This window comes from Clinocottus analis, unplaced genomic scaffold (assembly GCF_023055335.1).
Source record: "Clinocottus analis isolate CAN_PGR_092001 unplaced genomic scaffold, fCliAna1.0.p SCAF_19, whole genome shotgun sequence".
Lineage (NCBI taxonomy): Eukaryota > Metazoa > Chordata > Actinopteri > Perciformes > Cottidae > Clinocottus > Clinocottus analis.
In genome coordinates, this window is record NW_027175920.1 from 10,898,653 (window position 1) to 10,912,709 (window position 14,057).

Below are 14,057 nucleotides of genomic sequence, written 5' to 3' on the forward strand. Positions count from 1 at the left end.
TCTTGATGTCAAAGTTCTTTTTTTTTGTAATGGGTTTTGGTTAAATAGCTGAAATAAGGTTGGTGGTTAACACAGGATTGTTGTGTATTCTTTCAGGGCTTCACGGGCCTTTTGTCATTTCACGGTACAATGAGTTGGATTCTTAATATTATTCAATGCTTATTATATCTAACCATAATAATTCCTCTATAGCTGTTAGGGCGCAGGTCGGCTCTGGTGTTTTTATTTTACTGTGAACCAGACTGCAGGTGTATTTCAAAGGTGTTTATGAGTAACTGCGGCGACTTGGGTGTGTGATGGTGTATTACTCAGAACCAAAGGAGACGCAGTGTTGTGTGTGAAGTGTGTGTTAAGTGTGTGACATATTTCAATAGGGTCATCAACATTTTATGGTATACAGTAATTAATTGATTGGACCAAATTCAATCTCTTATCTTCTGCTTTTAGGAACTAAATGATTGAGGGCTTTTGGAGCAAGCATGTAAAAGGCGTGACAATTAATGCTGTAAACTGACTATTATTTTTATTATCAATTAACCTGCTGCTGATTTTCTTGATTAATCTATATTTGTGTATGTAAACAAGTAAAAAGAGGCCAAAACCGTAGAGATATTCAAAAAAACAAAACAGTCAATCCTCTCATTTGACTTTGATAACTGTAATATTTTGGTATTTTTTGATTTAAGATTCCAAAAGGAGTATCAAAGATTTAGAAAATACCTTTTAAAGAAAAGTAAAAACTCAGATCACAGTAAAAGTAGAAATGGTCCTTTAACCGCCCCTGAGTGAACCTAAAACTCTTCTTGATCCTTTTACCCGTAAACTGCTTTGCAATAAAACAAGTCCTGACTTTGACACGCGAAATTACAAGTGAAAGTGCTTCACATGGTCTGAGGTCGACACAGACACACACACACACACACACACACACACACACACACACACACAGCTCTGAACAGGAAGTTGACGGCGTCCTGTAAGATGTTAAGTGTGAACACGGTATCTGTGACATTTTGCAGGTGTGTTTTCTTGACGTCTCCGTCTCTCTCCCCCCTGGCACACTGAGGCTGCCGTGTCAGCGTGTTGCAACAGGCTGGATAGAAAAAGCAGCAGTGACAATAGCAGGTTTATTTCTGGGCCGCTGCTCTGAGAAATGAAACGCACCTTCATGTTTACGTGGAGCTCTGTAATGTGTGCATCCGGATGGAAAACTGGTTGCTTTCCCCAGGAGCCCTGCGGCATCTTTCACAATGGCCTTTTTCATGGCGGTTTGCCCACGTGTGGATCTTCTCCAGCGCCTACGAGCTTGTCTTCCTTGCTTGTGTTTTAGGACAATGCTTGTCACTGCACAAGTAGTTCTTACATCTCAGGATGCTGTTCAAAATTTTGACAAGTGATCGCAACGAAAGCAAGGAGAGCAGGAGACAACAGCATGTGGAGGATTGTACTGAACTGCCATGTTGTGCTAGTTCCAACTTTAAACTGATGCTTGTACCGGGTTGTTGACAGAACTGAGGCTTTTGGATGATTATTTCATTTTCTTTGAGTTTGTTATAACGAGGTCATGTTGTCAGGCATTGGAAAATAGTGAAAAATGGCCATCACAACTTCTGCAGGTCCAAGTTTTTTAATCTCTCTAGCGCTGGGATTTATGACCCAATACCAAAACTAGTGGCTTTCCCATCAGCCGCCTCTGTAGTTAGCACTTTAGAGCTAATTAGTAGATGTTAGCGGGCTTACACACTAATCTAAGATGGTGAACCAGATAAACATTGTACCTGCGAAACATTAGCGTCCTTAACATGTTAGCCAGCGTCGCTCCAGGCGAAATCTGGCCAGACCTGCAGATGGCACAGTCACGGGCAGTCCTGAGGGAGAGAGGGAAGTTTGAATTGGCTCGTGCAACTGTGTGAACTATTTCCCAACGTATCGGGTTCCAACAGGCTCGTTGATTTAAAAGTCCATTGCAAACAAACACAGCATCACGGACCCCCCGGCAGATTTGCACATACGGACGGAGGTGTCTGTCGTTATCGTGCAACCATCTGGTGCCGGTTGCGCAAGATGTATCACTGTCACGGTGACATCAGAGCTGCGGTGAGAGAGCGCAGATGGAGCAGATACCTGCCGCCATCAGACGGCTGCGGAGAGAGTCACCAGTGTGTGAAGGAAAGGCAGTCGCTTTCGCTGTTATCAGCTGTCGTGGACAGCACATTGTCGGGCGGATTCAAAACCAGGGCGGCCTTATCAGAGGGGCCGATACACGCGTGTCACACGTGATAGAAAAGGACAAAAAGCAAGTTCGTACTTGCTTCCTATTTTTACGTTACAGGACAAAATAACATGCAAAAAAAAAAAACAATGTGTCAGGATCACACTCAGTTCTGTTGCTCTCATTGACGTGACTTTTCATTTGCAGTCACACTGATCCCTCTTCCAACAGCCAGTAGCGTTTTAATTCGTCCTCCGTGTCCTCGAGACAGAGACATACATATAACTGTAATTTAAGCAGATTGTCGAGGGTTCAACAGACTGAAGGATCAGCAACAGTGGAAGTGTGCGCCGTGGGGTCGCTGAGAGTTCATCAGTGGATCATTAAACCTGGGTATGATGGAGGATATGGATAACGAGCAGATTTACTGTCATTCAGTTACTTTTTAACATCCGCACTGTGAATCTTTTCGATAAAATGCAAACGTGGTTTTCATCAGCTGGGTTGAAGCTGCATGAGGAGGTTTTGAGGGAAACGTCAGCGAAATCTGTGCAGAGTTGATGTCCACTGGGAGAATCTGCGTCTGAATAAGTCAGCTGCTACTGGAGATATTTTACTGTCACAACTAATGTTTATACAGCCGAGCGGCGCCACCACAGACCCGCTAAAGCAGGTCGTTCTTTTTAAAAGACCCATATTTGATGGATATTTTGTCGAGGGAGGTGTCTGAACGCTGAAGAACCGTTCCAAGAATATTTATTTCCAACAAACAAAACGAGGACCAGCTTCAAAACAGACTGGGTCCAAAAAGGCGAAAGAACAAAACGGGAATCAAGATGGGACTCGAACAGAAATTAAAAACTGAAATACGACAGGACATCTCCACCCAGTTCACACAGCAGCGTAACACAGTGCAAGCCGACGAGGGGACAGGAGACAAACAGGGTTTAAATACAAGGAGAAGGAAATGAGACACAGGTGGGAACAACGAGGAAACACAGGTGACGACAATCAGACAATCAGGAAGCATGCACAAGGAACAAGGCACACAGGGGCAGGAAGTGCAGAGACACAGAGGACAAACTACAAAATAAAACCGGAAGCCACCCAACACCGTGACATATTTGTGCATTTTAGTTTTTTCCTCAGGCAATTGGTTGGGCGGTTGGTATTTGCTTCTCTCTGCTTTATGTTCTTACTATAAATGAGTCAATGTTTGGATCAACCATTCATTCATTACTTTAACTGATAATATATCTGCTTGCTTGCTAACTAGTTCATGCTCATGAACTCCAAAATGCTAATAAATAAATTGCTCTGGTCACGCTGAAGTTGATCTTTTCATGTCGACCCTGGCAACTGCAAAAGTGTCACAGATACAATATAAGTACTGGCTGTTTTTAAGAAATATACTATTTTACTTGTGTGTTCCCATAACATATTACACATTAATTCATCAAAGCAACAATGAAAAGTGTTAAACCATGGATGAATTGTTCCCATATATGAAGCCTGACTTCAGTGAGCCCCATTGTTGCACAGAGTGACTTGTAATGTAGTTGTTGTGTGTATATCCTTCACTCGAGCCCTAAATACAAAAGTCCTTTTCACTCCTGTTTCAGTTTAAAACTACGGTCTCCAGGGGGAATTATATGCCAGTTGAAAGTAGGGAGATCCAAAAGAAGCATTGTTGGTTTTCATGGTATTTGTCGACTTTAAGGAATGAATCAATCTGGAAGTTTGTCATCAGAACTTCTTGAATGGGAGCCCTTTGTCTTTTTCTTGAACTTGTCCCAAAAGGTCTGGATGAATAGCAAGCTGTCTATCAAAAAGGAATTTTAATCTGCCCATTATGTGGCATACACTGGTTTCCAAACTTTAATGTCCGCTTGATGACAATGCTGTCCGCCGGCCAGAGTTCTCCTGAGGGACTCCAGACTCCTCCATGAAGATCCTCAATGACTCTTTCTCTTTCTCTGTCGCTTTGAAACCGCAATTATGATCTCCATTTTTCCCTCTTAATATTCTTTTCAGAGCCAATTCTCTACCCCACTCACTTTCTTGCCTAATGTGGCATCTGTGGGCAATTACATTACGTTTTCATACAAGGCCAGCCAACACAGGAAGCTGTTGTATTGGCGCTCTCAGCAGGAGTTTGCTGGCTGCGCCGAAGGACGGCAGGAAGGAGGGGCGCTGCGAGGCATGGATGGCAGCTGAGGAGTCTATTCATGTCTCCAGGCGAGGCCGTACTTGAGTAGACTCTCATTGTGGCGGTGCCCTTCCTGTCACCATGCGGCCGACACAAAGCGGCTTCCTATGAGGGTCAGCTGGGCTGCTCTCTTTGTTACTCCCCCTGCCTGTCAGCTCTGTCTCTCTTTCCACGGCTCTTCACTCCGTTTGATCGATTTCTCCCCTGCACTATCTCTCCAGCAGCCATTCCTTCTTAAGCGACAGATTTAATTGACCACAGTGGGCTTTACTGACTTACATTACAAGACAAAGACCCATAAAATACATCGTAAAACCTTAACGAAGAGATCGTAGCGACATTTACGACTATATTTAAACCCAAAGAGTGGTTGCGTGACCTTTTCACTTTTTTTGGTACGGTAATCAGAAGATGACCGTTTGGGGTCTTAAATCTTTAATGAGAAATTCTTTTCATTTTTTTCTTTTGTACTGTGTCCTTGAGAATCTCTTCCAGTGGATAAATAGAGTTTGAATATGTTTGAAGCCTAACCCGTCTCTTTTAATGGGATGAGGAAAGTTATTGCGCCACAGGAAAAGGTATCGGCAGGTAGTCGGTGGAGAGGATGGTTGTGCCAAGCGAAGGACTTTGACACCGGAGACCAGGGTTTGTTGGAGCTCTGCGTGGCGTTTAGCTTTAGCTAATCACTCTCTTTGTCGCTCTGGTTTGGTCTCCACCAACTCCTTAAAGGAAATATCTGTCTCTTCAGCTGCTAAACGCTCCACTATGCTCTTTATCTGTGTCCCGTGTTCACCGCATTGTTTCTCTATGACTCATGGGGCTTATTCTACAGATGTGGTCAACATGTGGTCAATCAACTCCTCTCCTGTTATCGTTTAATAATTTTTAGTTTCAGAGTGATGCCTGTCCTCAACAAACACAATGTTGAGCTGTTGTTGATTTGATGGTTATGTTAGACCTCAGTACAAACAGCAATTCTCATGAAGTAAAAAAAAAAAGACTTAACCTCAATTGCATAAACCTCATGATTATACGTTTAGCCCTGTTTTGTTACAAAAGAGTTTTCGTGTTCTGCCTTTTCTTGGATGTTTTGGAGCTCAGTTTGTATTTCTTGGCCGCGCAGCAGCCAGAAGGTCGTGCACAGAGTTCAGCAGCGATCTGCAGGAGCAGTGATGTGTCCCGACTCCCGAGCAGCGCTCTGGAGGCTCGATGCTTGAGTGTACATCCCAGGTTTCAGAAGTGTATATATAATCTGGGAGGTTCATTAAATGTGCCATATTACACACTCTAGTCTCTCTATATCTCAGACTCTTGTCTAGTTTGCAGCTGTAATATAATCCATAAGGCCTGGTAAGTCCTCATAGGGCCCTTTGGCCTCAATCACTCGACTACTTAGGAAGGTTAATGCTGAGAATATAGAACAAAATGCCATAATGCTAACGCTGAATGAAGTAAGCACTAGAAGGCATTTCAAACAGACACATACATGTTTATTCAGGGCAAAGCTAGAAGGATAAAAAACTCAATCGGTTTATTATAACGAATCAGCTGGGCAGTATATCAATATTTTATGGATATTATTGTTTTTTAAGGCTGCATCACATTAAAGTGATGCATTTTTTAATGAACTTTCTGGACTGTTCTAGCTGTTTTATTGTTTGCCATCCCCCACCTTTCGTCATCATATCCACAACATAAATGATTATTTTCATCATATTGCTCAGCACTGCTGAGAAGTTTAAAAAAAGCGTGCATGTCTGAGCGTACTTTTACTCTTTCATGTCTGCTCCGTTAGTGCTGCGTCAGCACAAGGTGTGCTATGCTTGTTGAGGCCGTGCTTCAAAAGATTGAGTAAGATAAAGGGTGGGCCGGAAAAATGATAAAAGACGCGCGCATAGTACACAGAAACAAAAAAAAGAAAAGACAGAGTTCCTGTCTCTCTTCCTCTGCCGCTCTCTATCGTCCCTCATCTCCCACCACGCCATGCCGCAGTCTCCAGCGTCTACTTCATAAGAGACTCGACTGGCTGAAGGGAACCAGACGTTCTCTCTGCGGAGAAAACTTTCCTCTCAAGTCCTCCACCTGGCACAGCAGCTGAGCAACCGTTACTCTCTCCAGCGCCATGTCTGGCACTCAAATGTGCCATCAGGCGTTGGAACAGTTGGAGTGATGAATAGCTATGCTGGATTTTTCTTTAGGGACTTTCTTTCCATTAAGTCATTCATATTGTAATGCAGTTGGCGGTGATTATTGACTGTTTAACGATGCTACATATTCAGAGCATGCCCATTGCCTCCCACACACTTTTCCACTGGACAATGGGCTGAGCTAGCGGCTCGCGGCTAACGGTGGTAACAGTGCAAACAACGACGACGGAGCCGGCGGTGTTATTTGCTTTCATCTCATAGATTTGGTTTCGAGGTCCATTCATCTGTCTTTCCCCTCCACACAGCATCACGCTGTTTATCCTCCGGTGTGCATGCAATGGATTTACTTTTGTTTTTCTTTCCTCCTTGCTCCCTTCATCTCATCCCAACATGGCATACACGTTTCTCTGCTTTTTCCATCACCCTCCATGTGTTGCTGTATTTTCCTCTTCCCCCGGCCTCGACACACGTCAGGTCATCTGCAGACGAGTCGCGCAGTGCGGCCGCAGCTTTGTAGTCATGTCAACACAGCGGTAGAACATTTACAACTTTTCAAACCTTTTTTTTTAAACTTCTCCGGAGTTGATTGTCGACATTTTTGTTCTGTTGAGCTCTTTACAGAAGACAACAACAATAACCTTGAGAACAAAGCCCTGCAAAGATCACATTACTTTCTTTTCTTGTCGTCCGGTGCAGGCTGCTTTGGAAGACGTGTGTGTGAGAAACAAAGTGCCGTGGGCCGTGGTGTGAATGTTATCAGCAGCTTTCCCACAGGCCACACACCAATCCAGAGAAAAGGAAGCACATGATAGCCTCTGCCAGTCCTTTTAACATCTCTTAATTTCTGTCATGGGAGACTTCTTGATTTTGCAACAAACAAAAGTGGAGGAAAAGTTTATCCGAGGATAACTTCCGCTGCTTACGTCTCAGCTTCAAGTTGCCAATTAAATCTCCTGCTGACACAGCGGAGTAGTGGAGTCGAGAGAGAGAGATGATTGTGCTGAGAGACAGACGGAGAAAGCCGGCCTGACATCTCATCGGCTCTGATTGTGTGTGCTACTGTTTATCTCTGTGTCGTTAAGCAGCTTTTTATGCTGTGCCCTTATTTATTAAGGCCAAAGGACATTATCCCGGAAGAGAAAACACATCTTTCTTAAACTAATGCTTTTTAAAAAAAAATCATATTGCAAAAAGCATATACTGCAACTATTCATTCATATTTTCATTATCAGCTAATCTGGCATTTATTTTCTCTCTCAATCAGTTCATCTATGCAGCAGTACTGTATCATGTATTATTCACTATCAAGTTGAGCAGACGGACCCAAAATGGACAACCATAACAACAAAGGGTCTCTCACATTCATGAGATGAAGAAGTCACTGACATTGTAAGCTGGATAGATAATCCATTGGCAATAAGTGACACGGCCCGTCCTATGGTTTAGGACTTACTGTGTGCATTGGCAGCACGGCCGTAGATCTAATCTTCGGGCATTCGACTTCTCGCACTTTGGAAGAAAAAAGAGAAAGTTACGCTAATGTTGCGTGTTAATTACTGATGATGTGCTGAACCGAAGTGCCACACAGAGCAGCTGATAGCAGACAGCACGTCTTTGTTATCCTGCAGCTTTTAGCAATAAACAATCACAAATGTTAGCGTCAACGTGAAGACTTGGAGCTCCTGCAACGCCGCCAGATTGCGGTTTTTGACTGTTTTTTTGTGTGTCACAGAGCAGAACAGGATGAGGGCACTGGTTCTCTCCAAAAGTGGATTTCAAGCTTTTGAGAGTTTCTCTCAATAGCAGATGGTGTTAGGATTGAAAGGCATGATGGAAAAAAACAAAACACTTGAATGAGAAAACCAAGTGTCACGAGGGAGCGCCGAGGGCATGCGGCGCTTCAAAGGCCTTTTTGTGAAGGCGCTTAAGAGGAGTCTTGAAAAAACACGAGCAGTGACAACGATACTGGCTTTTTTCGGCGTTGATTATACCTTTGTTTCACTTTTGTTGCTAAATTTAGGGAAGTAGCTTTAAGTAATCGCTTCCTGTGTGCGTGGTTTTGCAGTTTGTGTGTGTACGACAGTGGGTCGGCGCACCGAAGTGAGTCGAAGGCGTCGCGTCACAGCTGCTGATTGACGAACTAACCGCGCCCCCTCACTCTTTATCAAGATGGTAGACAGACGCCACAAGACAACCACAGCCGTTTCAAAACCTTTAAACTCCAGATGGATGTTCGCGTTTTGAATCAGGAGGGTTGTATCATGTATCATCAGACAAAGGAATTGGCTTTTCCAACATGAATACACAAAATGTTGCTATATATGATTTTTTAAAATATGATAATGAGTAGTCACGAAATCCTCAGGAAGTCAAGAAGTCAAATTGGACTTTGGATGAGATTTTGGTCGGGCAAAGATAAATTGAGGAGATGACGATTGCTATCATGGACTGCTCGTTTTGTATTATTGTTGATTTGCACACACACGCACACACACACACACTCATGATACTACACACATAGGATATGACATATTGTGCTGTGACTGTAACATCTGGCGCAGATGAGAGCCCAGAGCATACGTGGTCCTATGGTGGTGGTGGTGGGGAGCACACAGCATAACTCTCTTAATCTATGTGACCTACTCGTGCTTAGTTACATCACAGCCAACAGGATGATGGAGGGAGAAAAAATGCAGATGTGCAGTCTTTTAGAAGATCCCAACGGAACGAGAACAGATGATGAGAAGCATTTGATTCATTTCTAAATGCCCCAAATAAGTTCCTGTTGTAAAGCATTGTCTCTTCTCTGGAGACAATGAACTCAAATTTCGGAGGAGACTATCCTGTAACAAGATTACATGTTTCCCTTCATACACTTCACTGCAAAGCACCACAGATTACGATAGCAGGCTGCATGCAGCGTGCTTGGCCAGTGTGAAGTTCAAGACTCGGGCTTTCACCTGGAGCAGGCGGTCAGTTCCCAGGACCACAGCTTCTGAAAGCACCATCCTAAAAAGACTGCCTTCACCCTGAAGTTAGAAAGGACCCAGTGGTGTTGTCGGGCAGGTTGTTGAGCCTGTTAGAGCAGAGCAGCGCCGGCGTGATGAAGTTCAAACCGAGCTGAGCATTAATCTGCTGCTCAGTCCCCAACCAATTAACTTGGAAGTGCTCTGGTAATTGACAGTTTTACAGCACCTTCCTCTTAGAGTGCAAAAAAAAGAAGAGAAAAGACTACGACTCGTCCCCCGTTCACCGTTCCCCTAAATGACAAAACACATCAGTTTGAACCTCTAATCAGAGCCTGCTCAAATGAAGCCAGAGCAGCCAGGGTTATTGAGATTTCTATTGGCTCGTACTGTGCCTAAATCAGCTTTTTCTGTTGTCGTAATAAACAGATTTTAATCGCCGTTGCTGCTTGATGAGAATCCAATTTGACTAAATAGCTTCAGAATAACCTGCCTCTATGAGCGAGGTGGAGCAGGAACACGAGCAGACAGGAAGAGAAAGGAAGAGAGGAACAGGAGAAGGTTCAGAGAACGAAAGGAGACGGAGCAGAGATCACGTCGTTGACATCCATTCACCCATCCGCTGAATATCAAAGCGTGTTTACATGCAGTCGCAGTGAGTTTCCGTGCCACAGCGGCTGTGGGCCTCGGCTTCAAAGAGCAGAATCAGGGAGCAGCGTCGGGACAAGTCTCGCTCTGCTGCCGGAGGGATGCCTGCGTTTAATTGTGTCCTGGCATGTCAGGAAATGTACCCCCCCCCAAATGTGAAAATGATCCAATTACGCTGCTGTTCTGCTACAATCCCCGACAGGCACACGAGGCACACAAGATCCTTTCCTGGGATACTTCTCAATACATCAGCCATCACCCATTGTTCAGACATTAAAGCCCGGCAGTTGACTCCCTACCAGGCGATCGTGTGATGACTTTCACTTCTTCGGCGTTGAGTGTGAATATCTTCCCGCTCGGCAATATCGCCGTCCAATCAAGGGTCAGCATGAGCCTCTGTGGCCGGACAGCAGGAGCGATGTCATGTGGTGTACAGCGGCAGGGATTACAGGCCCTAATCTGCCTGTCATGAAAACCCAGCTGGAGGGGGAAAAAAAATGAAGAGAGATCATGATGTAGGATTTTGGAAACAAGACGAGATCCCCCCCCCCGCGTCATCTCGTCTTCAGCCGTATGGAGGATTGCAAAACAAGACGCTTGCCCCTGAGAGGCTGAAGCAAAGGCTGTCAAGTGAGTGTTGACTGTATGAGACTGTATGCGTGGGTGCAGGTTTGCATGTGCATCATGCTTTATTGTGTCAGTACATCTGAGTCTGCGCTGCTGTCACTGTGCACGTCAACACACACACTGAGTATCTCCAGCGCAGAGCAAGCAAAGGATGTGGTGATGGATTGTCCCGCTGAAGGTTTCTATTTGCAGGGGTGTGTTTATCCTCAGTGACCGTAAGAGGACGCACCGGCTTCCACATGTGGCCGCAGAGACCAAAACACACACTGACGGGCAGCCGAGAGGCCAAAAGGCTCACGGTGTTGTGCCTTTTAGTGTCGGTCTACGGGAATAATTCACATTTCTTTCTATTCAAAAGGTATTTGTTTCGTCAGGCCTCAGAGTTTACAGCTACGAAGCATATTTCTTCAATATATATACTATATATAACGTGTACCATGTTTACCATCTTAGTTCAGTGTGTTGGCACGCTCAGATTTGGAAAATTAGCATTAAACTGAAAGTGCAGCCGGTGGAAACGCATTTCGTCACAAACGAAAGTAAAAGTGCGACAATGTCGTTTGTGCGAGAGGAAGAGCGAAGGGGTCGCCACAGTCATCGGGAGAGTAAAGCGATGCGGTATGAAACGCTACACCTAAATTCACAGAGTCAAATCCATTGTCGACATTGTAATCCACACCCACCGGTAACCTCAGTAGATCAGTATGTAATGAACAAGCCGTGATGTGTTTGACAGCTTTGCTGCGCTGCTGGGTGGAAACACACGCTCAGCTCTCGCTGTGCGCTACTGCTTCCGTCCACAGCTGAGTAATCACACCTCTTATTTGTCCCAACACCCACGTTTCACTGAGGGCTACAAGTTCACACCTGTTCTGCAGGCATTGCTGCACAGCTTGCTGGGAAATGTAGGCGATGTAGGTCCAACACACGAAAAAGAGAATGATATCACTTATTGCACTCAGACTGATTGTACTGTATTAAGTGAGAGAAATCGTTTGACTCGGCTGACGCCAGATGTTTAAGTATCGCGGCTCGTTTGACGGAGGAGATGACTGTTCAGCTGAAGATGGCTTTTTGGAAAGGGAGGGGAGGGCCTGTAATTTCTCGCAGAGCAATGATTGACATTGATTCACAGCTGAGGTCTACAGGAGCTCCTTGTTGGCGCTCGGTCCTAACGTCTCGCCAGCGCCCCATGCAGATGTCCTGTTATCCAGTAAGAGCCCCCTCTCTGCTCAAGGACTTCCCCTTGGGCCATGCGCTGTAACCAGACTACTGCAGCACAGACTGCTGCAGCACAGACTGCTGCAGCACAGACTGCTGCAGCACAGACACATTGTTTCACACTAAATGTCATTTGAAAAAAAAATACTCAAGACAAGACACGCTATAAAACTACCAAACAAGGCTTTTATTCACCACCTCAACAGCCCGTAGCTCGAGGTATAACTGCACCTTTTGTCTGGTCCATGACCTGCTCGCCTTAAAGAAATTGAATTTACAATTTTCATTATTTGATCAGTCGCTTAAACTGACAGCCAATATTTGCTCATTGCAGGTATATTGATACGAGCTATGGCTGGTTATTAAAAGTAAACTGTAGCACAGACCAAATATGAGATTATAGAAACACTGTCACAACTCATTAATAACCACATTTAAGGCATTTGTATTGAAATTGTTTCTGTGTGATGTGAAATGTGTTAAAGAATAACGGCCAATTAATCTTCATCAGATTTTCTCAAATATGAATACTGTATTTATTATTGGTTTCAACATGTAGTATTGGTCAGGCTATATGGAAATTATTACTATAATCCAGTGATGTGCTAAAATGCTGATGATAGCACGCCCAGCTCACGAGCTAACAGTGGAAACTGAGCACTACTTTCAAGCCTAAGGAGCCATATATTATGTTAGCGTGTTATTATTTATGTTGTGGGGTTTTTGGTGAAGTTAGAAATCAATCCCTTCCCCTGTGTTTTTATCTCCTATGAGAAATATGTTCCAAGGTGTTATGACTGCAGCAAAAATGAACAGCAATCTTTCTTTTTCGACTCGCAACCCCGACCAAAGTCCCAGCTGCATTATGTGCCGAGTAAGAACGGAGATGATGGTCAATTGGACTTCGTGTTGGTCATTGAAAAAGCCTTTTTGTGTGGTGGCCGTCAGCACTTTTGGCACAATAAGGTGAGGAGCTGTTCAGTGCATGATGAAGAGCTACTGATACCACAGGAAGGTGCTGAGGTTTGGAGTTCGTGCCTCACCTGACCAGCTCAGCAGCTTCTCAGTGCATAACCCCACAGGAAAAGGAATGATTATTGTACGTGTTGGCACTCCATATTAAAAGTTGCCACTGCAAACTGCCTCATTTTCACTGCTCGCCTCTCTAGAGATGCAGAGATGTCTCACTTCTGCTTCAGCAGAAACGGTGAAGCAGGAAAACCCCTTTCTCTCTCTTCTACCCTTAAACCAGGAAACAACAGGACGAGTGCAGGCCTTGGATTGCTATCCTGTGGTTTTCCCTTTATTCATGTCGCTCACGTGAAGCTCTCTCTGTCTGACTGTTAGCATGTAGCTCGCTGCATTTAGACCACTCGCACTCGGATATGAAGTCTGGTTAAAAAGCATGTGAGCACACTCATCAGCGAGTAGCAGCATCACTTTCTGTTCTGTCTGATTGGTGTGTGTGTGTGTGTGTGTGTGTGTGTGTGTGTGTGTGTGTGTGTGTGTGCAACAAGACAGCCCTGCCTTTGAGAATCCTGACGCCATCTCGTGGTGTTGACGCTGCACTTCATACCTTCCAAACCAAACCTCAATCACCTGCACCAAAGAGGCTCCAGCAGTGTGTGCTACTTGTTATTGTAATGAGTACCTGGCAGACAGGTACGGAGGAGATTGACAGTGGATTAGAGAACAACAGTGGACACATTAACAGCAGTTTATTCCAAACAGAAACGCTGCAGTCGTGAATGTGGATGTGATGAAGTTCCACCTGTCTCTGTTCATTCAGGCCATATTTCTGCGTGTCTCTGTATAAGAAGAAGGTCTTTAATATGAGAATGCCATCTTGTGCTGTTGAAGATGCACTGCTGCTCTTCCAAAAACTGTGCGAGATTGTCCAATTTGGTCCAGCTGTGGCCTGCAGCACCTCAGGGGCCCCTCACGGACTTTGACTATAAGGGCCGAGGTGACGGGCTGAGTTACTGCAAGGCGGGCGTAGCGAGAGGCGCTACAGGCCGCAGGTTGCC

General features: G+C 44.7%; 1 protein-coding gene across 2 annotated transcripts in view; it reads left to right on the top strand.

Moving 5' to 3' along the window:
* Window positions 1-14,057, top strand: part of rhbdf1b (rhomboid 5 homolog 1b (Drosophila)) — a 30,830-nt gene that overhangs the window by 1,741 nt on the left and 15,032 nt on the right. The window lies entirely within an intron of this gene.